Below are 25,033 nucleotides of genomic sequence, written 5' to 3' on the forward strand. Positions count from 1 at the left end.
TACATCCCTCCAATTAATTCAGATGATTCTAATGTGTTCTTCTCCACTATATTCCTACTTAACCAAACCCATCCAGATCTCTATGTTTTCTCCACGGTTTTTGTTATTATGTAGAACCTGCCAGGATTGGCAAGGGTGATACTAAGTTAGTTTAGATAGTGCCATTTACATTCTGGTCAGTCGCTGAGTGATCTGAAGTAATGAGCTAATAAAAGCCAAACTTTATGTGTCTCAGCCTAACACTTAGAAATATTCCAACCTTGTAAGTGGACTTTGTGTTTTATTGTGAAAGAAAATGAAACAAACACATTTGAATCATAAGTCAAATGTGACCTGCTAAATCCCCTTGACATTTACAGCCTTGCTATATCAGCAGCAGGGCACATAACTGGGGCTTGTTTTATGTTCCACTGCTGGTCATGGGAATGAGGGAGGTTATGGAGAAAACAGAAGTCTTTATGGTAGCTGTGAAACTTCCTGAAATCCTAAGTGCTTTCCTGTAAGCTATTTGCTCTTCTATCTTTTATCAAGTATTCTCTTTGGACATCATCATTTTGAAATATTAGCTGGATGCTTTCTTTCTTAGTCGTGTGATATAGCCCCACCCCTCCCTAAGAACATTTGCTGGAAGTGTAGCCATTTTGTTCATTTGATGGGCATTGTGCTTGCTAAAACTTGCTTTGATAATAATATCAAGGAATTCCACAAATTAAAGTGAAAGTTATACACATCTACCTTCTCATTTCTGACATGTTTTCTGGTGTTGAAACTCCATGCAGAGCATCTTATACTTATACTGGAGCACTTCACCAAATCAGGACACATCAAAATGAATTTGTTTCTGATTATTAGTCTTTTGAGGAATGCTGAGTACCATTGACATGTTCTGGTATTATATTTTTATATCATCAAAATATATTCTTAAAATGCTCTTGGGTTGGACGCATAGGGATTTTTTTTTTATTGATTCCACTTGAAGAGTTTTCTGTCCAGAGGGAAAAATGGATATTTTTTTCTAACTACCTGAAGATTAATGGTGAAGACAACGAGGTACCTTGCTTTACCTGAGTCATTTCTGCCTCTCAGAAAGAATCAGTTCCTGCTTTTATAATGCTAAAGAGCACAAGAGAGGAGGGATAAAAGTTGAAGACTCATCTGAACCCACTGTGGCAAGTCAGTAGAATCTATTCAGTTAAAGGTTTCCTTTGGCCTGACACTTGTTCTGAGTGGGAATGAAGGAAAAAGAAAATATACAACATCAATAACCCTGTCTGTGTTCTCTCGGGCCAAGGTCAGCGGGCAGCTTATCAGAATTTAGAACTGAGAGCTGTAGAAGGACAGTGTTAGCTTAGTGTAAATGTCTCAATAATTACATCCCAAAGAGGAAGTGACACTTTATAGCTGGTGAAACATGGACATGCTTTAACCATCATCGCTTTGTGTAACTACAGCGTATTTAATGTTTTCTTATTGGGCAGGCAGACATTTTGGAAGAAGCAATTATTTATGTTAGGACCTGAATGGAGACATGATGAAGGAGGATGCCACCACACTCGATTTTAGAACGTCACCTTCCTTTCTCTCTTCCTCAGAAAGTGTTCTCCTCTTTTATTTCCATGAAATACCATTTCATGTAACCACACTCACTTGCCTTGTTCTGGATGAATAGAAACCTTTTATTTAATAATTAATGAGGTTTAGAAATATGGTTTATAAAATGACTTACCAAATATATCTGTAGTTCGTCATATCAAATGCAATGAGATTATACTTGAAAAGGGTGGGATAGGAATATGAAGTTAACTGGTACTAGAGAAAGAAACACAAATGTAAACAAGCAGTAATTTCACCAAAGACAAATACATCCAAATACACACACACACACACACACACACACACACACACACACACACATACACACACACACACACACACTATAGAGTACATATATCACATAGAGACCTAAGGATTGTTTACACCAAAGCATATGCACCAAATTAAAGATAAAGGAGCTGTAAGGAGCTGTTTTCTCTTCAACAGGTGAAGCAATGTACTAAGAGGACTGTCTGGTACCAATTAAAAACTGATATGATTCAGTCATCTCCACTTGATGGACAGCTGTTTAGAGTTTTCCGCATTAGTCCAATGACATGTGTACTAAAATAAATAAGAGGGAAACCCATCTTACTTGACAGTTTTGTGAGGCATCTTTAATTTCATGGAAAGGCTCATGACAGGCCTCACATCTCAACATTATGTTTTATAATTCCTGGAAATGTTTTAACATAGATGTGTATGGCAAAAGTTTTATAGCTTGTCAGGTATCATTTTGCATGAAAAGTATGAATTTTATGCACTGGGAACAATGTTCCTAAACTCAATGGGATGTATTTTAGAGCTATAGAGAGAATGAGGAAAACATTTGAGAGCCAGGAAATGTGCACTTATAATAGAAACAGTTATTTCTCTAATATACACATTGTTGGTCTTGTCTGTCTTTCTGATTGGAATAATTCTTCTTCAACAACTCAACAACTTCTTTCTCCTCCTCCTTCTCCCCTCCTCGTCCTCTTCTTCTTCTTCGGTTCTTCAACAACAATAATGACAACAACAACAATTTTCGTCTCCTCCATCTTTTCTTCTTCCTCATCTTTGTGTGTGTGTGTGTGTTTGTGTATGTATGTGTGCAGCTGAACATGAACCTAGGGTTTCAAGCATTCATGTGTTGCAAATGTCAGCCATAACTCTATTTAGAGTCTTGATAGAGGAAGGCATATTTTTATAAATATTTGAACATGCTAGTGTGTTTTACAATACCATACCAAAGCACCAGAGGCTGGCTACTTTATAAAGCAATGACATTTTTTTCAGGTCACAGTTTTGAAGAATAAATATGGACCCACTGACTTGGCCCCTTATGAGAATGTGTTGGTAGGAAGTACCTTGAAAAAGTGTCATAACAAATGACCACTTATCCAGGTAGGAATGTCAAAGGACTTTGGATTCAGCTATACCTTCTGAGGACTTCCACTAGATTCCACTTCTTTTAAGTTCTATACTCTTTCCCAGTGCCAACATGCTAGGGACCAATGTTTCACCACACGAAGCATTGGAAACAAACAACAATCAAACCCCAACACCAAGGAAGCAAAGATTCTGGAAACTGTTGGTGTTTCTTCATCATACAGCAGAAGCTGTCCTCAGATCTGTCTCAGTGTGTACTGTCTAAAGCCCGCCACTCTTCTCAATAATCTGCCCTTAAAGTCTGCCACTCATCCTCAATCGCCAGCCCTTTCCACTTTCCACTTGGTATATTGTTATCTACATTCTCTGACTCAGGTGATTAGCTTTACAAAGCAGGTATATCCACTAAAAATAGAAACCTTAGCTGCAAGAGATGCCGTTGGCTCGCGGTGGCGCTTGGTCGCCAGTGCTCCGCACTGAGGGCGTCCAGGCAGTGTGAATGCTGAGGACAGAAGAGTTTGATGACACAGCACTAAAGGTCTTTGTTTGGAGTGCACATTATGAACCCTTTGTGGAGCATGTCCGCAGGCTCCGTGCACGAACAAGCTGAAGGTGAAGAGAAGTCATTAGCAGGGGATGTGAAAACCAGTCCTCCATGAAGTGCACCCAAAAAAACAGCTACCTTCTAATCCCAAAAATGCTTTGCCCATATCAAAGCCTACATCTCCTGTCTGAGCAGTGCAGACAACAAATGGCACCCATGCCTCTTACGGACCCTTCTACCTGGAATATTTGCTCCTTGCAGAATTTACATTGGTCGTGAAGCAGAAGCTGCCAGGAGTCTACATGCAGCCATCTTACCGCTCTGCGTTAGTGTGGTTTGGGGTAATAATCATACGACACGGGCAGTATCAGGATGGCGTATTCACGTTTATGGTGTATATTCCTGATAACTACCCAGATGGCGTCCACGCTTGCTCTTTGATATTCCTGTCTTTCACCCGCTAGTTGATCCCACCTCTGGTGAGCTGGATATAAAAAGAGCATTTGCAAAGTGGAGGCGGAACCATAACCATATATGGCAGGTGTTAATGTAAGCCAGGAGAGTCTTCTAAGAGATCTACACAACCCGCTCCCTAAACCCCCGAGGCTGCAGTACTGTATGAAAACGACATTCATCTTTTTAAAAGTAAAGTGGTTGACAGTGTTAAAGTCCGCACTGCTCGTCTGTTTAACCAGCCGAAGATAGAAGACCCCCCTATGCCATTAGCTTTTCTCCATGGAACTCTTCTGTACATGATGAGGCCAGAGAAAAAATGCTGACTCAGTAAAAGAAGCCTGACAAACAGCACAATACAAGTGTTGGTGTTGCTGGCCTGTCATGGGTAAAGCCTGGCTCAGGACAACCTTTCTGTAAAGAGGAGAAAACAGTAGCAACCTAAGAGATGGTGGATCTGGTGCACCGTGCACTTTCCTGCTGGACTCTGGCCTAGTTAAAGCTGACTAAAGGCAAAGGACTGCCTGAAGAGTAAACCGCGTGACAGTGACTGGCTGTCAGCGTTGTGTATGCGTGGGTTCTAACAGCAGGTTGTGGAGACCTCTCCTTAAGTGAAGCTTAGCTATTTCGGAAGTGTCAGGGTGGAGCTAGTTCAGAACTCCCAAATTATTGGGGACCTTGAGGCTTAAGTATTTTTCTGAATGTGTTAAAGGTAAGTTGTGTTTAATTAAACTAACAGAACAGAGAGAAATGAGAACTATGGAATAGTTTGGAGTTGGTAGTTTCAGCTGTACATATGTTAGGCCATGAAGAAGGGTGTAGAGAACAGAGTCCAGAGTGCAGCACCTTCAAGTAGAGGACTGCTTCCTGGCTTCAGCCTGCTGACTTGCTGTAAACATCTCAGAAGCACTAGGAAAGTAGGCAGAAGCAGGATGCTTATTAATAGTTATTTTTTAAGGCAAATTACTGTACTTTTATGGCAGAAAATAGTGTTCAAACGGTTTCTGACGCAGTCAGGTATTTAAATGGTGAATGACTGATGTGTTAGTGGAGAAAATAAACCAATAAATGCTTGATTGTCATTTATGCAGGAAAGTAATGCTCCTTTTCAATATAACTAAGCAGAGACTAGTTTATAAGTGCTTTATTGAAAAATACACATATTTTCATATAAAATACAGTAGCGGTAGGAAGAGGTGTTCTAAGTACTTTGCACAGCACTACTCTGGTGGGCAGTGCAGGGCTGGAGGTTCTCAGCTGGGTGCTTTAGAGCAGTATGGAGTTACCTAGTAACTTTGTTTATACTGATCCAATTTACAATTGAATTTTCTCCTTAGGATTATTAGTAAAGATATGTGTAGATAATCAAAAAATAATAAAACTTAGCCATATGTTTTTTAACCCCAGAAATATGTGTCTGATATGTGTGGATGAATGAGTTGGCCAAAGGAATAGTCCCACAAGCCTTTAGTGCATCAGCTATTCTGTAATATATGTCATCAATATTTGGTGCTTTTATGACTTATTATTAAACACATTAAATTAATAAAACCAGGAAGTAATTTAATGGATAACAAATAATAAATTTAGACAAGTTGTAAATAGTAGGTGGGAGAACCTAGATATGTTTAGTTACATCACTGTCTCTTGTGCAAATAAATAATTAAACTGCAAGTTTCACCATGAAGTTCAACACTGTTTCATAGTTCATAGCACACTTGCTGTTATTACTTTATTTTATAGTGTTCTTGCATAGAGTTGAGAGAAGAACTGACATGTGAAACATTTTTATTGAACAAGAAAACTAATATATTTTTCTCTATTCAACACAGTGTTTGTCATGGTGCCTTTTAAAGTCTCTTTTCAGGAAACAAAATAAAACTGTTGTTATCCAATCACCTATTATTACAGTTGCATTTTCCAAGGGAGCTCATGAGGGCCTTTAGAAATATGACAGTCCTTGATAGCGTCCCCATCAGTTTGTGTTTAACAATTAAGACCCTTCCTTTTATTTCTGCTATAGCAATGAGTAGCATTAAGTTTACATATGATATAAATAAATGAATTCCCCTTGCTTTATCTCCCCTTGCAATAACATGCACTTATTCAGAGTAATTATCATGATTTTCTTATACTTTATTAGTACAATTTTATGTTGAGTATATTTTTCTTATTAGCCCATACATTTTAGGGGGTAAAAACCAAACTTGTAATTTTTTCCTAATATTGTATTTCTGTATCTAACATGTCAGGCATATAATAAATATGAATGGTTAAATATATTACATAGTTATATGTAATACATATATGTATTCAGCCAGTCTTCTATTATGTATTATTTAAGTATTTGTATGTATTGGCACGATGAATAAATTTCATTATTACCTAATTCACATTTTATGTCTTCAATTAAGTGAATAGTTAAATGCCACTAAAAATGCACAAAGTCTGAACATACTTTCACCATTTTACAGCTAATGTGAAATGTTTTTACACAATAAAGAACTAATTTGCTCTGTACTATTTTCCTTAGTAGTGAATAAGAATGAGTTATACGCTTTAAAATTGCTCCGAATGAGTTCAAAGGTTATAATTATTGTTGGTTGTTCTTCTGTTCAAGTTATACAAGCCTGCAGTTTAGAGTACTGATCTTTAAAACGGGATTTATCATACCTACCTTACTGATATATTTTATAATGAATGAATGATGCACACAAAGACGTGTCACAGGAAACGGTTGCTTCATTTTTCTTCTCTTATGGATTTTTGTTGCTGTGCCTGAAGTTAGTGATGAAAAATTCATAAGGTAAATCAACTGAGGAAGCTAAATAAATCTATATTCTATTATAAGAAAATGCATTTGTCTAAACTTACAAATACAAGCCAATTGGCAATGTTAAAATTATGTGTGTTAACTTTGGCTCTTGTCAGTGTTCTGTAGCTGGTGTCTACATAGAACATGAGACAGCTTTGCTTTAGGTACTTCCCCTTATCTATTAAAAAAAAAAAAAGAATTACAGGCAAAGAAGGCTAGCAAGCAAAATCTTTATTTAGGAAAGGAAGCAGTTGAGGGAGTAAAATACAGCATACAGTAAAGACCTCACTGGAGACATTTGGGTGTCATTTCTCTTCTATTCTTTTTTATTTTATTTATTTACATTTCAAGTGTTATCTGCTTCTCTGCTTTCCCCTCTGCAAACACCCTATACCATTTCCTATCCCATACCTGCTTGTATGGGGGTGCTCTCCCTCCTACTCATAAACTCTCACCTCAACTCCTGGCATTCCCCTACACTGGGACATTCAGCCTTCACAGGACCAAGGGCTTCTCTTCCTATTGATGCTAGACAATGCCATCCTCTGCTACATAGGGGGCTGGAGCCATCGGTTCCTCCATGTGTACTCTTTGGTTGGGGGTTTAGTCTCTGGGAGCTTGGGAAGGTGGTTCTGGTTGATTGATATTGTTGTTCTTCCTGTGGGGTGACAAACCCCTTCAGCTTCTTCATTTCTTTTCATAACTCCTCTGTTGGAGTCCCCATGCTCAGTCCAATGGTTAGCTGTGAGCATCTGACTCTGTGTTTGTCATGCTCTGGCAGACCCTCTCCAGAGACAGCTATATCAGGCTCCTGCCAGCAAGGATTTCTTGCCATCAAACAATAGTGACTGGGGTTGGTGCTGTATATAGGATGGATCCCCAGGTGGGGCAGTCTCTGTATGGCTTTTTTTTTAATCTCTGCTCCATGCTTTTTCCCTGTATACAGGAGCAATCCTGGAATAAAAATTTGGAGATGAATGGGTGTCCCCATTCCCCAACCTGGCAGGGGGGAGGCTTACCTAACCTCTGATATGGTCTCTACAGGTTCTCCCTTTCCCTTTGTTGGGCATTTCAGCTAATCTCATCCCAGGTGGATCCTGGGAGTGTCTTACTTTCCTGGTATCTGGGACTCTGGTGGCTACCCCCCCCCGTTCCCCATTCCCATTGATACACACCTCTGTTCAATTTCTATACCTTCTGTGCATCATCCTGTTCTCCTCCCATACATTGATTCTGCCCCCCCTTTCCCTTCCCTTCTTATTTCCTCCCAAGTCCCTCCCTCCCTCTGCTTCCTTTGGGCATTTTGTTTTCCTTTCTAAGAAGGACTAAAACACCAGCACTTTGGCCAACCTTCTTGAACTTCATATTGTCTGTGAGTTGTATCATGCATATTCTGAGCATGGTATGGTGAGTGCATACCACGTGTGTTCTTCTGTGACTGGGTTACCTCACTCAGGATGATATTCTCTAGATCCATCCATTTGCCTAGGAATTTCATAAAATCATTGTTTCTAATAGATGAGTAGTATACTATTGTGTACATGTACCACAATTTTTGTATTCATTTCTCTGTTGAAGGACATCTGGGTTCTTTCCATCTTCAGGCTATTATAAATAAGGCTGCTATGAACATAGTGCAACATATTTTTTATGAGTGCAGAGATGTTAAGAGAATTTGGTTTAGGGGGGATTATCAGCATCGTTTGACCTTTATGACTTGATATAATTAAGTTATATGACTAGTTATACAATGATTGCTTGGGGACATGAACGTATATTTTAATTTGATGCTGAAAATCGAGTGTGGTAGAGTCAATTATACTTTAAATTTGCACTTGTTCATGGACCCCTACATGTGAAAGAGCCTATAGTGTGCATACACTGCACAGCAGTGTTGTGAGGACTGACTCTCTCCTTTCCGGTTAGATTAGAAGACTGGACCCAGAGCTGTGCAAAATAAGGAAAGAACACCACAAGGAGAGAGTTGGGCCCTAACCAGGCTCCCTGACTTTCTGCCTATCAGCCCTTTCCAAGTAAAGAGCAAAATGCTGGAGAACAACCCAAGCCTTTTAGATTAACTAGTCAATTGATTAATTTAGGTGTTGGAGATTGATTCACAACTATATCTTGGATTTTTTAAAATAGATGTGCCTAAGTATATTTTTATTTCAAAATGTTTGAGAGAACAGCTCTTTATATTCCAACATCCAAGTGACTATAAGTGTGTAAGTTCTGTTTTAGACAGTCTGGACATGGTGTTCTCAGCACCTTCACCCTCCCTGTTTCTCCAGCTGAAGGCTTTTACCTGCTCCTTGGGTCCTTTCACTAATTCCTCCTGATCTTGTCTGATCACACTCTTCTTACAAAACCATGCCATCCCTCTTTATCCCAACATGTTTTTTAATAACACTTACTGACATATTATAATTATTTAATTTCCAAATTAGAGCATTGATGTCATAAAGAAAAAAACAAGAACTGTATTCAGGCCCTTTCTTCCCTGCTGCAGCTCAGTTCTGTAATTCAGAATATTACATTGCATGAGAAACTATCCTCCAAAAATGTTGCATTACATAGGAGCCCATACTCTGTGTATGAATGCAGCATTAGGATGAGCAAACTTCATTCTTGGTCATGTAAGGAATCATCCAGACTGATGTATAGATTGTGGTGTGTGTGTGTGTGTGTGTGTGTGTGTGTGTGTGTATGCATTTGAGTGTTTGTGCATTTGTATGATTGTATCTGTGTGGGCAACTGAGTGTGTATGACTATGTGTGTGTGCATGTGTATGAGTGTGTATGTGTCCGTGTGTGTGTGTGTGTGTGTGTGTGTGTGTGTGTATGACTATGTGTGTGCATGTGTGTGTGTGTGTGTGTGTGTGTGTGTCTGTGTGTGTGTACATACTTGCACATGCACATGCTATTCTTTGGTCTTTAACCTCAAAGAAATAAAACACTTGAAGAAGTGCTAATGATCCTATATGGACAAATGTAGTAGACATTCAGAATTTGGTATAATTTTATGCATTTCATATTTGACTTAGTCCACATGTAGGTTTTAATGTAATGTTTATAGATACTTATTTAGAGTTACATATATAATATATACAGATATATCTCTGTCTTCTTTTAGAAATAGCATTCAAAACTAGGATGCCTCAGGAGCAAGGGACTACTGAATATGCCTAGTACCTCTGTTTGCTTTATAATATTCTTCATTTTGACTGCAGAGCACATTAAGAAAATTGGAAATTCTAAAATGTAACTTACCAAATGGTCATGGATCATGCAACAAAAAAGACTAATTAAACAGTGAAAAATCTGGATGAAATATAGAGTTGATTATCAGGATACCACTATTGACTAACTATAACAAGTCTAGTATACCAACATCAGAAAATAACAAGAAAAAGTCAGTATTGATCACTTGGGGCCTCTTTATACTATTTTTTTTTCAAAAAAATTGTAAACTTAGGACTTCTCAAAACATAAATTTGCTTTAAAATTTAATGTAAAGGTCTTTGCTGGTAGAAGGCAGGACAAGTTAATTACATATGCAAGGTTTTATTTCTATAAAACTTCATGCCAACCAAGGAAAATGTTTTCAGTTAGAATTGAACTTAGAGCTTTATATCTCAGTTTAGTTTATTTATGTCAGCTGCCTGCATACCATTTGTTTCAGACAACTGTTTCTTTATTTTTATTCTCACTCAAGATGGAAACAGGTCTAAATATAATGAAAAGTGTCCCAGTATTACTTGTTCATGCCACCAAATACAGCTGATGCTGTAAAAGTTATTTTGGTTGCTTTTTGAATTGCAGTTAAGTCTGGCTTAAGTAAGTAACCCAGGGAATTGCCTAAGCTAACTAACTATACATCAGTGGTTTTCAACCTGTAGGTCACAACACCCTTGGGCATCTTGACCACTGAAAAACAGATATTTACATTATGAGTCATAAGAGTAGCAATGAAATAATTTTATGGTTGTGGGTCACCACAATATGCAGAACTGTATTAAAAAGTTGCAGTGTTTAGGAAAGTTGAGAACCATTGTGTACATATTTAGGGAGCAATAGTTATAGAACTATAGAGTTATGAAAAAGATAAGAAAATAAGATGTCTCTATCTTGTACACAGTTAACATTCACTAACTTCATATTAAAATAATAATCAAAATGATAGTTGACATACAGGACTCATAAATGAAGCTATGCATGTAGAAATTGCAACTGCAGGGTGATTTTCATTAGTTATTGCATGTACTTAGTGTGCTGGCTTATAAATCAGTCGAATTCACTCTAAGTTATAAATTGTTAAAAAACACTTTGTCAATTAAACAAACATCAATTTCCCTATAAATTAATGTTAATAAATAGTTGATAATTAAATCTTACAGATAAGAGTTCAAATGCTAGCCTATTTACTGCTCAAACTTAACTATTCTCAGTTTTCATACTTACCCCTTGTGGTAACTGCCTTAGCCTTATGGAAATATTATCTGGTTATGTCTCTTTGCATGTGTCTCTCTTGACTGTTTCAAAACTGTAAGTTGTTGTCATTAATTGTTTCTTCTTTTAAAATTCAGCAGAAGCCTAGATAATCAGAAGCCCTATGACATTACTATTACATTCCCAATGAAGCCTCATTAAAATGGATCAAAAATCCTCCTAGCCCCAGAAAACTCTGAAAACACAAGAAACAACTCACATATCATATGAAGCTCATAAAAACAAAGGCCAAAAAGTAGAAGCTTCAGTCCTTCATAGAAAAACAACAGCAACAGCAACAACAACAAGTGTATAGCACCCTCTTTGACTGGGCTACACCTAGACTTTAAATCATGAATAATGCAAGAGCTAAGAAGATAGCCTTGTGGAAATTTTTGGTATTTAAAAAGCATTATGTTTAATCTTTACACACCAAGAAAACTTTGACTATTTCCATGTTATGTTTTGTTTCACATGTACTTTATGATCATTGTAAATAGTAAGATTTCAATGCGTACTATCAAACCTTTAAAAGAATCAAGTACTGACAAAATATATTCATATAGTTTTATGCCAAAATGCTTTTAAAATCTGTACTTATATCTCTTTTTTAAAAAATAAAGTTGTAAGGAAAAAATCTTCCATCCTCAAATAGTGAAGGCATATCACGTGGTATAATTTTGTTGATGGTATGTGTTTCTTTTTATTGGAGGAAGAGAGAACAGGAAGCCCAAAGGTAGATGCCTTTCTTTGGTAAATAGCTCAGCTGTAATGGGTAAGTGTTGGGGAAGCTATTATTCTTTCCTAATGGCCTAGAAATAAATCCTTCTTGTACCATTTGCTTACCATATTGAATAGAAAATGATAAAGACTGCAAGCAAGGTAATTTCAGCATCTCCACTCACAGACTTATTGTAGCATCGCTGAGGCCACACAATTGCATTGATATAAAATTTGGCTAGAGACCTATAGAATCATCCAGTTAATTCCTTGTACCTATTTCAAGTCATTCTGCCAAATATTACAACGTTTAAAATCATATCTAAGATAAAATGACCACATGCTCTTTCATCTCTTCTCATCAGTGTGCTGAGAAGGCAAGCCATTCAAATGCTCATTTGAAATTGCAGTTAGTAAAATGTGTATATTTTTAACACGATGAGATGCGGGATGAAGTGGTAGGGTGTCCAAGCACAAGTGCTCTCACATTTAGTGAAATTTCCTTTCACTAAAGAATTTTACAGAGCAGCATTATTTATCCCTTTAAAGCTGGTCTCCATTTCACTGTTTATGTTTTTTTATGTCATGACTTACAGTTATGGTGTTGGTTATTCTATTTTTTCTTTCAACAGTACCAGTTTTACAGAGTTTAATCAACAATCAAATGCGGGGGAGAAAAGTTATTATATTTTGCTGCCATTATCTTATTAAAAGTTAGACAATTGCATGTGAATACCAACAATATCATCTATTATGTTTTATAATTTTGGATAAAATAAATAGTAACATCTGAGATAGGCACGGTTTCCAATGGAATCTTTCAGATTTATTGTTACTAAACTCAATTAAGATATCAAACTGGCCCCTTAGACTACATAACAAAGAGGTATTTTTTTTTTTCAATCTGAAGCATAGAGTCAGAGCTAATTATTGCTAAAAAATTAGCTCTAGTTATTTCTTTATTTCAGTAATTCTCAGTTTATTGATAATTTGATAACACCTTAGAAAGAAAAGAAAGATTTAGCAACAGGAATTATGTTACAGACAACATAAAGCAAGAGACCAGGAGGCAGACAGGAATAGCTGGATCATTTCTAGAATCTTCACTTTTATTAGAAATACCATGTCAAAATGTTGGTCATTTATTTAAGGTAAAGAATTTTAACTTTTTTCCATTTCTAGTCTAAACTAGGGCAAACAATGTTGCTGACATGTGATTAAATTTTCCCATTTATTGTAGACAATCTCAGAGGTTCTTCCAATTCAGTTATCTAATATTGCACATAGCCAGTCTGGAATCTCAGGAGAGTAGGCACTTTGCCAAAAATTATTCTGCTGTTTAATTTTTCATTTTTCTTTGTGTTAACTGGGTATTTTGTCTCCTGTTTTCTTGGAAAGAAATTTACATGGTTTGATTCTAACTCAATAGACTTCCCCATTAAACTTTTGTATACCAACATGCAAAAGTGTAGGTTGTGTGCTTTGAGTACTCAATATGTGATTCTGTGTGTGTGTTAAATATAAAAATAAAAGAAGCAATGGTGGTTTCTATGCATATGAGACATCTCAGGTGGAATAACCCCAGACAAGCTATTTTTTCTTTTTGTAAAATAATATTTTTTCATCTCTACTCTTATACCACAAAAGAACTTCCCAGTTCTTCTACCTATATTTTGGGCTGCTTTTCTTGGTTTAGTGGGGACTCTTACCTTACATTGGAGCTGTTGCATTTCTAAGGCAAGGGAGCCTATTTTCATTTCCTGTCAATTTGTTGATGAAGGTTATTTTTAATCCTAAGTAACTCTTACATAGAATTCAGTTTGATTTCTCACATGCCTTTGTATCAGGGCAATCTAAATCTTCCCATTAAAAAACAGTTTTTAAACAACATTCCTATTCCTGGTTTACCTGCAGGTAGATAAATTTCCTTTACCTCCAAAATACAAACAGTCATCATGTCCTACTTACTTTACATCTTAGTTTTTATCATTCACCTCATCTGATCTTTCTCTAGTTTCAATTATTATTGTCATCTTTAATTTTTTTTAAAAAATGTTTTTATTGGAGGGTGAATGAGGGGAGAGGGAATAAAATCTGGAGTGTGAAGAAGATACTTTAACATATTTCTTCTTAAATAAATACCTATTCCAGTGTCTCACAATGACCTAACTATAACTAGCCTGAGATGATCTGTGTAATTGTGGTTCCAAACTGGTGCTTCTTTGACCATAATTTATAGCTCTATCATTTGATTTAGTCACCAGAGTCAAAGAAACGCCTTTGTGTGAGATTTTTTCCATAGTTTGCACACAGCATAGAATAGGTTCAAAGCTCATCTGTTTAGAGACTAAGGGACTATAACAGAAAATTTCCATGCTTTAACCAAACTTGTATTAGTTTCCAGGTATAGGTGTTAATGCAAACAATGTTTTTTGCTTTACACAACAACTTTCTCTGGAAAATAGAGGAATCACTCATAAAAGTGTCCCACCATAAGTAAATTAATTAAATAAATTCAGTTGTAGAGGCTGATATAGGAATGCTATGGGAATCAAGAAGATAATTTAATGTTTTAAGAGATAAAAGAAATGTTCAACAAAACAATTAATTGATCTCATTATATGTTTTAAAACATTAATTATCCTCAATTGTCTCAATTTCCTGCTATCTAAAAGGGAGTTTAGAGGTAAATGAAACCTTTCAGAGCTTATGATTTTAATTATATAATAAAACAAATAGTAAAGCACACTAAAGACACAAATATTATTGTATTAATTTTCTTTGCTAATTAATCCCTAGCCTGCCTCCTGACTGTAAGTTCTCTGAGGTGTTGAATAGGGTGATATAATTAGATATAAATTCATCCTTAGCTTTGCCAAGGACTTATAAATATTTCAGCATTTATTTTCTGTTTACTTTCTGGAAGAAATGACATTTTTCGACAAGGATATGTAATACATATGATCAAAGAAAGTATGACTCCCAACTATTGTGTTACAATAGCATGTAATTCCTGGTTCAGTTGTCTGGTGTGTCTTAAAAATTTAAGGTTTACATTGATGGATAATAATGTTGTAGATTAAGCATACTGTCTGGAATATGAATTGAAAGAACCCTGAATATTCTAGAAATTAATAGGTTTTAATTTTTGTTCCCTCCGAGATGTGGGATACCTATGTACACATGAAAATATGACTAATGTTCTGTTCAGTAATTTTTTTCCTTACAAATTTATTTTTTTAAAAAAGAGATACATGTAAAGATTTTTTAAAGCATTTTGGCATAAAACTGTATGAATATATTTTTGTCAGTACTTATTTTTTTAAGGTTTGATAGTATGCATTGAAATCTTACTAGTTACCATAAGCATCAAGTATATGAAAAACAAAATGTAATATGGAAATAGTCAAAGTTTTCTTGGTGTGTATAGATTAAACATCCTATTTTACATGTACTTTATGCTCTTTGTAACTTGTAAGACCTTAATGCACACTATCAAACCTTTGGAAAAAAAAAAGCCAAGCACTGACAAAAATGTATTCATATACTTTTATGCAAAAATTCTTAAAATTTGTTCATTTATCTTTGTTTTGTAAAATAAAGTTGTTGTTCAAAAAAAAAAACCATAATGATTTTTAAATACCAAAAATTGCCACAAGGCTATATTCTTAGCTCTTGAGTTATTAATGATTTAAGGTCTAGGTGTACCCCACTTGGAGAGGGTGCTATACACTTTTTTTTTCTAAGAAGGGCTGAGGATTTCACTTTCAGGCCTTTCCCCCCCCCCTTTTTTTTTGAGCTTCATATGGTCTGTGAGTTGTTTCTTGGGTATTCAAAGCTTTCTGGGGTTACTATCCAATTATCAGTGACTGCATATTATGTCTTGTTATTTTGCAATTGGGTTCCCTCACTCAGTAATTTATACCAGTGCTTGGAACAGGCTCCTGTGTCCTATAATGCATTTATGGTCAGATTTCATTAATGTAAAATGTAGGGCATACCAACCAAGTGCTTATCCTTGGAGTAACTTCCAACCCTTCTAAAACTCCATGTTTTACCTGATGGCAAAAACTGAGATGCAAAGTATGTTTGTTTAATGAGTCTTTCTTCTTCCCTTCCACACCATTTCTTATATATCAGAGGATTTTAATCCCACACTTATTCTGGCTATGTATATAAAAGTATTCCTGAAGGAAATTTCTGTTTGAATTAGGAGACTGAATAAACCCTACCCCATGTGGATGCATCCTGAAGAATCCCTTCCCAAAAAAACAACTGGTAATTTCAGTTCTCCATGTTTTTGGGTTCTTGTACATAGATGAGGTTAGAGTGCATCATTATATCTGGAGATTTCTCAGCTTCCTAGATCCATATACTAATACTGTTATGTTATATTTGTTACATTGTATAATATTACCCTCTCCTGTGTGTGAGAGAGAGACTCTGTATTTCTCTGTTTATCTATCTCTGTCTCTTTCTGCCCTTCTGTCTCTGTCTCTCTCCCTCTCTGTTTTTCTGTCCCCTGCTGGTGTGTGTGTGTGTGTGTGTGTGTGTGTGTGTGTGTGTGCTTACTTTGAATAAAAACTTGAGTAATAAATCTTGATTTACTGAAATTCTAGACATTCACAGAAGATACAAGTATATCATTAACCTAGATTATTTCAGTTGCTGCTCAGTGAATGTTCTTTTGATGTACCTTTACTTACATTATGCTCCACATATGTCATGCTGAACTCATGCTGATTCATATTATTTCAAGCTCCATGTAAGGTAACATTATCTTTGCAAGACTTTACTTCAGTGAGGATTAGTGCTATTAGATTTCTAGATTGAATGATGACTTTGAGGTTTTCTTAATATTACTTCTAGGTAAGATTCATGTATTTAGGGAAGAATGGTATGCTAGTCCTCAGACTGACATAAGAAAACATGTCAGTTACCATCTAGTTCATAGGCATCTACAACTTTTTCCAAGATGTACTTGAATAGCTATTATAAAATGTCTCTCCATAAATACATTGAGTTGCTACCATTCCTTTCCCATGGTTGTCAGAACACAAAACTGAAGCTAAAGCCAGTAAGCAGTAAAAGAAAGGAAAATAAGTCTTAGAAAATGGTACTCTGCACTGAGGTACACTCTTCACTGTTATCATAAGGTTTTATTCTATAAACTTATTCTATTAATTTATAATAAAATCAGAGAGGTTTTCAGTGGGGTTTATTTGATTAATGAACTGCCTCAGACTTTAGCTACTTATAACCTATTCTTATTTATTTAAAGTATGACATAGGGCTATACATTAAGTATAAATTCCATGCACTCATATGCATCCACTCAATGTCTACTTAGCACTAGCTTGTGCTGTAAAGAACATATTTATTACTTGATACATACTCTCTCTCTCTCTCTCTCTCTCTCTCTCTCTCACACACACACACACACACACACACACACACACACACACAAAGAATGTTGGTTTGTTTGAGATTTATACAGTGTCTCACATGGCACTTGGCCTGCTTCATTTTGAATGACAACAGCGTCCATAAGTGTCCATATACCATTAGAATTTCAAAGTAGGTACTGTATAGTAAGTATCAACTGGATATATTAAATGTAATTCACAGCCTTTTTTAAGCTGGGTGGAAAACCTCCTAAGATTTCCTGAAAACAACCACCCAGACAGTAATTTTTATAGGATTATTTTAAAGGAAAGAACCTTGTCTAATATTCTAATATGGTAAATGGTTTAGACATGAGATAGCTCTCCAAAGCAGCCTATGGAGAGTCAGAAATTTTCTGCTCTTCCTCCTCTTAGGCAAGATTGTCGCCTGTCTTAAGTAGGATTTCTTGTTGATGTAATGTTTATCAGGAAACATTAGTATTCTTTGTTATTTGACTTCTGAAATGTTGGTGAGTGGATCACACCAAAATAATCTAAGTCAAATAATATTTCCCCAATGCTTTCAAAGCAGCCATTTGTATACGGGCTGTGATTCAGTAGGATTTTGCTGTGGTTGGTACTGTTTTGCACAGTTTGGAACCTAATATAGTCTATAAAATGACTTGTTTTAGATCCCCTTATATTTTTGGTAGATAAATGGACATGGTATTTGTGGCCAGTGATCACCCTGTTTCTCTTCTTGAGCCTAACCTTTTTTTTTTCCAGACACTTTAGCAAATTGTCAGTCCTTCTATTTGCGGCTTGTAACATACTTTTTGAATCAGAAACTACCTAAGTTAAAATGACTTAATATAATACATTGTGTCGTATGAATCACAAACAGAACTAACAATTTACCGAACACTTGCCAGTGAAGCTGAGCCTCCAGTCTGGTGCATGATCCCAGCGGCAGTCTCCTTGGGTGTGCCTGTGCACCTGCATCTTACCCCCTCCTCTCCCATTGTCCTGCTTTCCAGAGAAGAACTGCTCCTCCTGAGTACTCAACTCACTTGTTCACATCTCTAGCTCTGTCTTCAGACTCTGAGCCACTCCCTCTCCATTCTCTCTCCTCTGTTCCTCTGTCATTAACATCCTCCGAGGGGTGATGGCGGATCTGCTCACCTAGCAGAAGCCTTTCCCACCGTTCTTTGTCAGTTACCTATATTTAAAGCAATTGGCTTGTGCAAGAGTTTTTCTTCAGCATCATTTGTCCTAAAGACTTTTCTGTAATTGTAAGGATTTGTTTTGTTTTGCTTTTGTCAAAATACTATCATAGAAAAGATGGTGTGCTTAGGCTGTTGTGGGAAGTAATTAAAACCTGATAATACTTAAAATGGAATTAGAATAGTTCTCACGAATTAAATTATAGCTATAAATGTATTCAAACTTGTGTTAGTTGTAACATGCAGTGAATAAAAAATCAAGAACCAGGGCTCGTGGAAAAGCCTGACACCCGTAGGGATACTATTCAATGCATATTAGTGACTATATTCTGTATGCCTGTAACCCTGGTGATGAGAGTTAGTTTAGTTATTGACAAAGATTTCCCTAAATTTAAAGAGGAGAAGAGCTCAAGATTTCATTTCAGCATTGTCAGTCATGGGCTATGGATTTTGTCAAGAATGTAAAATTAGTAAACCTCATTTACTTACTCCTTTGAAAAATGATGTAGATGATGATTAAAGCTGTAGCTTAAAAGACAGCTTGAAATGTAAGCTTAGGGACCTGAGTTCAGGTCCCCAGCGCCTCTATAAAACAGATAGATGTAATCCTGCTCATCTGTGACTGGATTTAGCAGACCGGGACAGCCAGGTCCCAAAAGCTTGCTTGCAGTGCTTTTGTAAGCCTATCAAGAAAAGGAGACGTACTAGTTCAGTGTTGGACCTCTTCTCGGAGACATAAGGTGAGGCAGAAAGCATTGGAGGAAGCCTCCTGAGTTCTCTACTTACACACTTACCTCTTGATGCCTATGTATGTACACTTGTGCACTCATACATCTACCACCACATCACACACACACATACACACACACACACACACACACACACAACACATGTACAAATAATAAATCGCAAGCAAGAGACAAATTGGTAGAGTTGTACTGCTTACTAAATAAAGCAACCAACTAAATTAATAAGGAAATATTGATGCCTTTAACTTGGTTTCCATAATAATCATTGGCTATTAATGAATGATAGGGGTTGTTATCTTCCTGGATGTATCTTTGTGAGGAATACTGGTTTAGATTCTAATATAGTTACAAGGCTGTTTCCCCATATTGTGAGAAATTTTATTACATAGTCTAGGAATAGACTTATATGTAAAATGAAAAGCAAATGAATGTCATGGCACAAGAAAGGTAACTGGATCTTCAATAAGTTCAGGAAAGAGCTAGAGAAACAGCCACAGCTGCCTCCACACAGCACATTTTGTTGTTGCTATTTTCTGTATATAGAGTAGCACTTTTGCTAAAAATGAATATTCCCTAGGGCATTTACAGTTCCAATAGAACATTTCTGCCACTGAATATGAATTGAAAAGAGTAATAGAGATTGTTAAGAAAAGAGGACCCAGCCAAAACCCATAGTGTTGGGGCTGGATATCTCAGTTGCTTAGTCTGGCTTTCTTGAGAACCCAGATTCAGTTCTCATGTAGTGACTCACAACTGTCTGAAACTCCAGTTCTGGGGGACTGACTATTGTATAATGGCCTCCATGGTACCAGTCACGTACAGGTTTAAAGAACCATATGAGGTGAACACCCGTACACAAATAGTAAATAAAAAAGTTAAGGAAGCAAAGTCTGCAATACTACTGTTCCTATAGTAGAGATAAATTTAGTTCCCAAGAATTAGTATTGTATCTACTAGATAGAATCTAGTGTGTCATAAGAAAATGAATATCTTAAAAGTAAGGTAGACCAGTTTACATAGATGTATGTTATTGTTAAAATTATTTAACTAGTCAGCCCTAAAACATGTACATACAAAAAACCTACTAAATGGACTCAGCATGTTTTAGGTTGTATATGTGTATGTGTATGTGTATGTATATGTATATGTATATGTATGTGTATGTGTATGTGTATATGATATATAATCACTATATCTATATTATGTTTCATTAACAGAATTTTCTGGGAAGAATAACTTGTGTATTAAGTAAGGCCCAGATGTGGTTGGAGAGACATCATTCGTGTCTTTAAAAGACATGTTTCCAAATTTTGGTGTTAAAATACAAAGTGAACCTGATTTCTTCTTGCAGTTATATTAGTGGAGTTAAAGAGACCAGGACATCTTTTGGTCACTACACATCTAAGGATGGCCTAGGCTGAGTTCCTTTTACCCATGTGTGGTTCTTCTTCCTCTCACTTCAGTGTCCTATCCTGGATTCCCTTCTAAAATGCACAATCTGATTGACTTGTGGCCCAGAACTTCAATCTCCTCCATACCTTTCTTTTGTTTTTTATTTTATTTATTTATTTTTATTGGTTATTTTAATTGTTTACATTTCAAATGTTGCCCTCCTTCCTGGTTACCCCTCTGCAAGCATCCCATCACATTCCTATTTCTCCTGCCTCTATGAGGGTTCTCCCCCCCACCCACTCCCACCTCACACCCTTACTCCCACCTCACCCCCCTAGCATTCCCCTACACTGGTAGAAAGCCTTTTTTATTTTATATTTTTGAGTTCTTCGCATATAGAAGGGAAATATTTTGGTTAAAATTTTCTTATAAGGGTTTTTCTACATTGTAAATGTTCTCATAAATCATTATTTCATTATAAATCTTTATTCCAGAGCTATACAGAATATATATGTATATGTATATAACTTTATATATACACACATATAAAGTTTTACATTTCTACTACAAATTGATCTCTTTTAGTAGGCATCTGATTTTGTTTGGGACATGCTCTCCTTCCATGCCATGTCTCCCTCTATTTCTACTGATGCTGCTACTGCTATTCCTACTACAGAGGGAGGGGTGGGGGGAGGGAGGAAGGAAGGAGTGGGGAGAGAGAGAGAGAGAGAGAGAGAGAGAGAGAGAGAGAGAGAGAGAGAGAGAGAGACTAATATTGTCTGTCTTATTCCCCAAGTCTTGTCTGGAAACATTTATCAATGTTCCCTTTTAAACAAAACACATAGTTCTGATAAAGAAACAGGAATAATATCCCCTGCTTCTTCCCATAAGAAGGCTCACACAAAAGCATCAATTATGATATAAAACTACGGAAAGTGGATTTAATTATATCTTGATCTTTTGTGGCCACTTAGTTCTCCTTTTGATCTGAATTTCCTGATAGAAGGGAAAGATACTTTCTGCTATTCTTATATTAGTAGAACTCTTTTAAAATGCAAAAATACCAATTTAAGCAAGTCAGTGAATTAAGCAACATGGTAAGTCTACATCCATATCTTAAATTTTGTCATAGTTCCTTGTGTACTAAGCTAGACCTATTTCAAAAGGCACGTCACTACTGTCCCACTTTCTGGTTTGTCAACCTGAAAGTTCATAAAGCACAGTAACTGCAAACCTAGGAGTTTGCTGTAAGTGTGGGCAGCTCAGATAATACACTTGAACTACGTTTATAATATAATAGAACAGGGTATCAGACAAAGGCTGTGAACTATGTTTCTAATAGAAATATATGAGACAATAAACAGGAAAGTACTAAATTTAAATAAGCTCATGGGGTTTGCTTATACTGTTTTCTCTCCCTCCCTCCCTCCCTCCCTCTCTCTCTCTCTCTCTCTCTCTCTCTCTCTCTCTCTCTCTCTCTCCTTCCTTCCTTCCTTCCTTCCTTCCTTTCCTTTCTGTTTTTCTTTTTCTGAGAATCTAGATGAACATACTGTCTCAAAAATTAATATTTCCAGTAAATAATTTTAAGGAGGAAATAGATGTGCTCATTTATCCATTCATCAAACAGCTTCTCTCTGCTTCCCCTGTCTTCTCTGTCTTGTATTGGGGGGGGGCATATTTAAAGGCCCTTTTAGTACTGGTCTCTTGCCTTGCATCCAGAAAGTAACAATGAACTTTATTGCCTGTCAGAATTCATTTGGATTTTAAGCCCCCCAAAGCTTTGTAATTATAGGAATCTTGAAGAACACAGAGAGGTTTATTATAGATAATAAAGTATCCACATTGCTGACTTTATATGACCAATATTCATCTACTTCCCCCACTTCCACTACTGTCATCTGCATCCAAACCACCAAGGTTTCTCCTTTATATTATATTGATAGCTTCCTATTTCCCTGCTCCCACTCAGCCTAGTTTCTGCTTAGCCAAAGCAAGCCTTATAAAAACATATTAGATGTAAGCTGACACATGTTTTCAATTTGCTGACAGAGCACATGTAGAATACAAAAAGAAAACAGTCGGTGAGGACAAGACAGTAGCTCAACTGGTTGAGAGGTTAGAGATGCCAAGAAAGAAGATGACAAAGAATTTAGTAGGAATTGATTGGGCAGGTCTAAGCATTAGCTACCCAAAATTGGAAATAAATGCTATTTAAGAATACTTTTTTTCAGAGATAAAGCAGGTATCTTGAGTGAATATTTTGATCTAGAATTGCAGAAAAAAATGTCCACACTATATTTACTAAAGATGAATCAGTGATCCATTAAAACCATTTGAAGGAATTTCAGTTGATACATTCTCTAAGTCAGTGCTTCTCATCCTTTCTAATGCCGTGACCTTTTATTACAGTTGCTCATGTTGTGGTGACTCCCAGCCATAAATTCATTTCATTGCTACTTCATAACTGTCTTTTTCTACTATTATGAATTGTAATATAAATATCTGATATGTGGGATATCTACTCTGCAAACCTTGTGATGGGGTTCTTTGAATCCTAAAGGTGCCATGATATAGGTTGAAAAATGATGTTCTAAGGAAAAGTACAAATTGAAAACAGCCAACCATCAGACTGAGCCCAGGCAACCCAAGGGAAGAGCTAGGGGAAGGTCTGAAGGAGCTAAAGGGGATTGCTACCTCATAGGAAGAACAACATCAACTGACCAGACCACCCAGAGCTCCCAGGAACTAAACTGCCAACCATGAAGGGATCCATGACTCCAGCTACATAGCAGAGGATGGCCTTATTTGGCATCAGTGGAAGGGGAGGCCCTTGATCCTGTGGAGACTTGATGCCCCAGCCTAAGGGGATGCTAGAGTGTTACACAGGACTAGGTGAGTGGTTGGAGGAGTACCCTCCGGAGGCAATGGGGAGAAGAGATGGAGGAGTAACCAAGAAGAAGTAGAGAGGAAGGACTGATGCAGACTGGAGAGAGCAGACAGGCAAGCAGGAAGAATATGTAGATACGGTCATGCTTGAGACCCCATGAAGGGAAGAGAACCCCAAAGTCAAATACATCTGGCAGTTCACATGGAAAAGAAAAACTGGTCAATGATAAGTCACTATTATTTGTAAAAAAAAGAAAGTTTGGGAAAGGTAGACTCATAAAACGCAGTGGGTAGTTCTGTGTGGTATGACAGATCTGGGAAGTCAGCCATGATTGCTTGTCTGGTGGGGGAGGGTGTAATGTTAATTTTGAAGAGGACAGATTGCAACTCATAAAAATATATTTTTTATGTTAAGGGATACAAGTTTAAAGAGACTTTTCAAAATATACAACTCATTCCCTAGCTGCCTTGGACCCATTGTGTAACTAACTCAATTTCTATTCATAATAATCATTTTTCATCTCTTTACCCTAATGTTTCTTCTGATGTCTAATAATAGAACAGTTACTTGGCTACTCTTTTGATATCTTGACTATCTTTGGATATCCTCACCTCTGAACCTAGAAGATAGACCTCAGTAGAAGAAACAATCTCCCTTTTATCCAATTTCTTCAAATTAAAATCCCATTAAAGTTTCCACACTCAAATGGGGCTGGTGTCAGCTGCTCTGTTTATTTATGAAGGGAGCTCTTGTCATCTTTATCTTTGTCATTATTTTCTCTGTAACTCTACTCTCACAACATAATCATCGAGAGGAGAGAAGACAAGGCAACTTCAGGACACAGAGGAGATTTAGCACCAAGAGTATCAGCAGGAAGAAAGTTCTCTTAAGGCTGATGTGCAAATTACAGCTCAGTGGAAGACAGCTCATTCTCGTTCCTCACATGTGCCCCAGCTTCGCTATACAGAGTTTTTCTCAGATTCTCTGAACTATTATTGTTGTTGTTGTTGTTGTTTGCATTAAACCCTTATGACATACCCTAAATTGAGTCTGAGTTTTGACTTCTTTTCTAAATCAGTTTCAGTTGTGATACATAAATCCCCAGAGTAGAGGTCTCACTCTCTTGGTTAATGGCTAGAAATCGAAGTTTGTAGCAGGACTGGCGCCAGGTGTTCCTTAGTTCAATCTACTGGTCTTAGGCTTAGCATCAAAGTCATTTCATGGAGTATCTGTTATATGTGTGTCTTTTCCTATTTCTCCTATATGGTTTATTTTCATGAGAGCTGACACTTGGGTTCTGCTATACTCTATATTCTCTTGCTTCATTTCAAGGAGGACACTTTCTGGGTACAAAGAAAGAAATATGAAAGAAACCTAATACTCAGAGCACAAGTCAAGGATGAAAAATTTATTTT

At 36.7% G+C, this 25,033-nt stretch overlaps 1 protein-coding gene and 1 pseudogene across 4 annotated transcripts in view; both read left to right on the plus strand.

Annotated features, from left to right (window-relative positions):
- NAV3 (neuron navigator 3) overlaps positions 1-25,033 on the plus strand; it is a gene marked incomplete at both ends in the record, with an annotated part of 293,999 nt that overhangs the window by 23,086 nt on the left and 245,880 nt on the right. The gene's annotated exons all lie outside the window — the stretch shown is intronic.
- LOC308435158 (AKT-interacting protein-like) lies at positions 3,525-4,295 on the plus strand (annotated as a pseudogene). Its single transcript has one exon. The product of its transcript is annotated as an AKT-interacting protein-like (transcript).

This window comes from Micromys minutus, assembly GCF_963924665.1.
Source record: "Micromys minutus genome assembly, chromosome: 22".
NCBI classification, from domain to species: domain Eukaryota; kingdom Metazoa; phylum Chordata; class Mammalia; order Rodentia; family Muridae; genus Micromys; species Micromys minutus.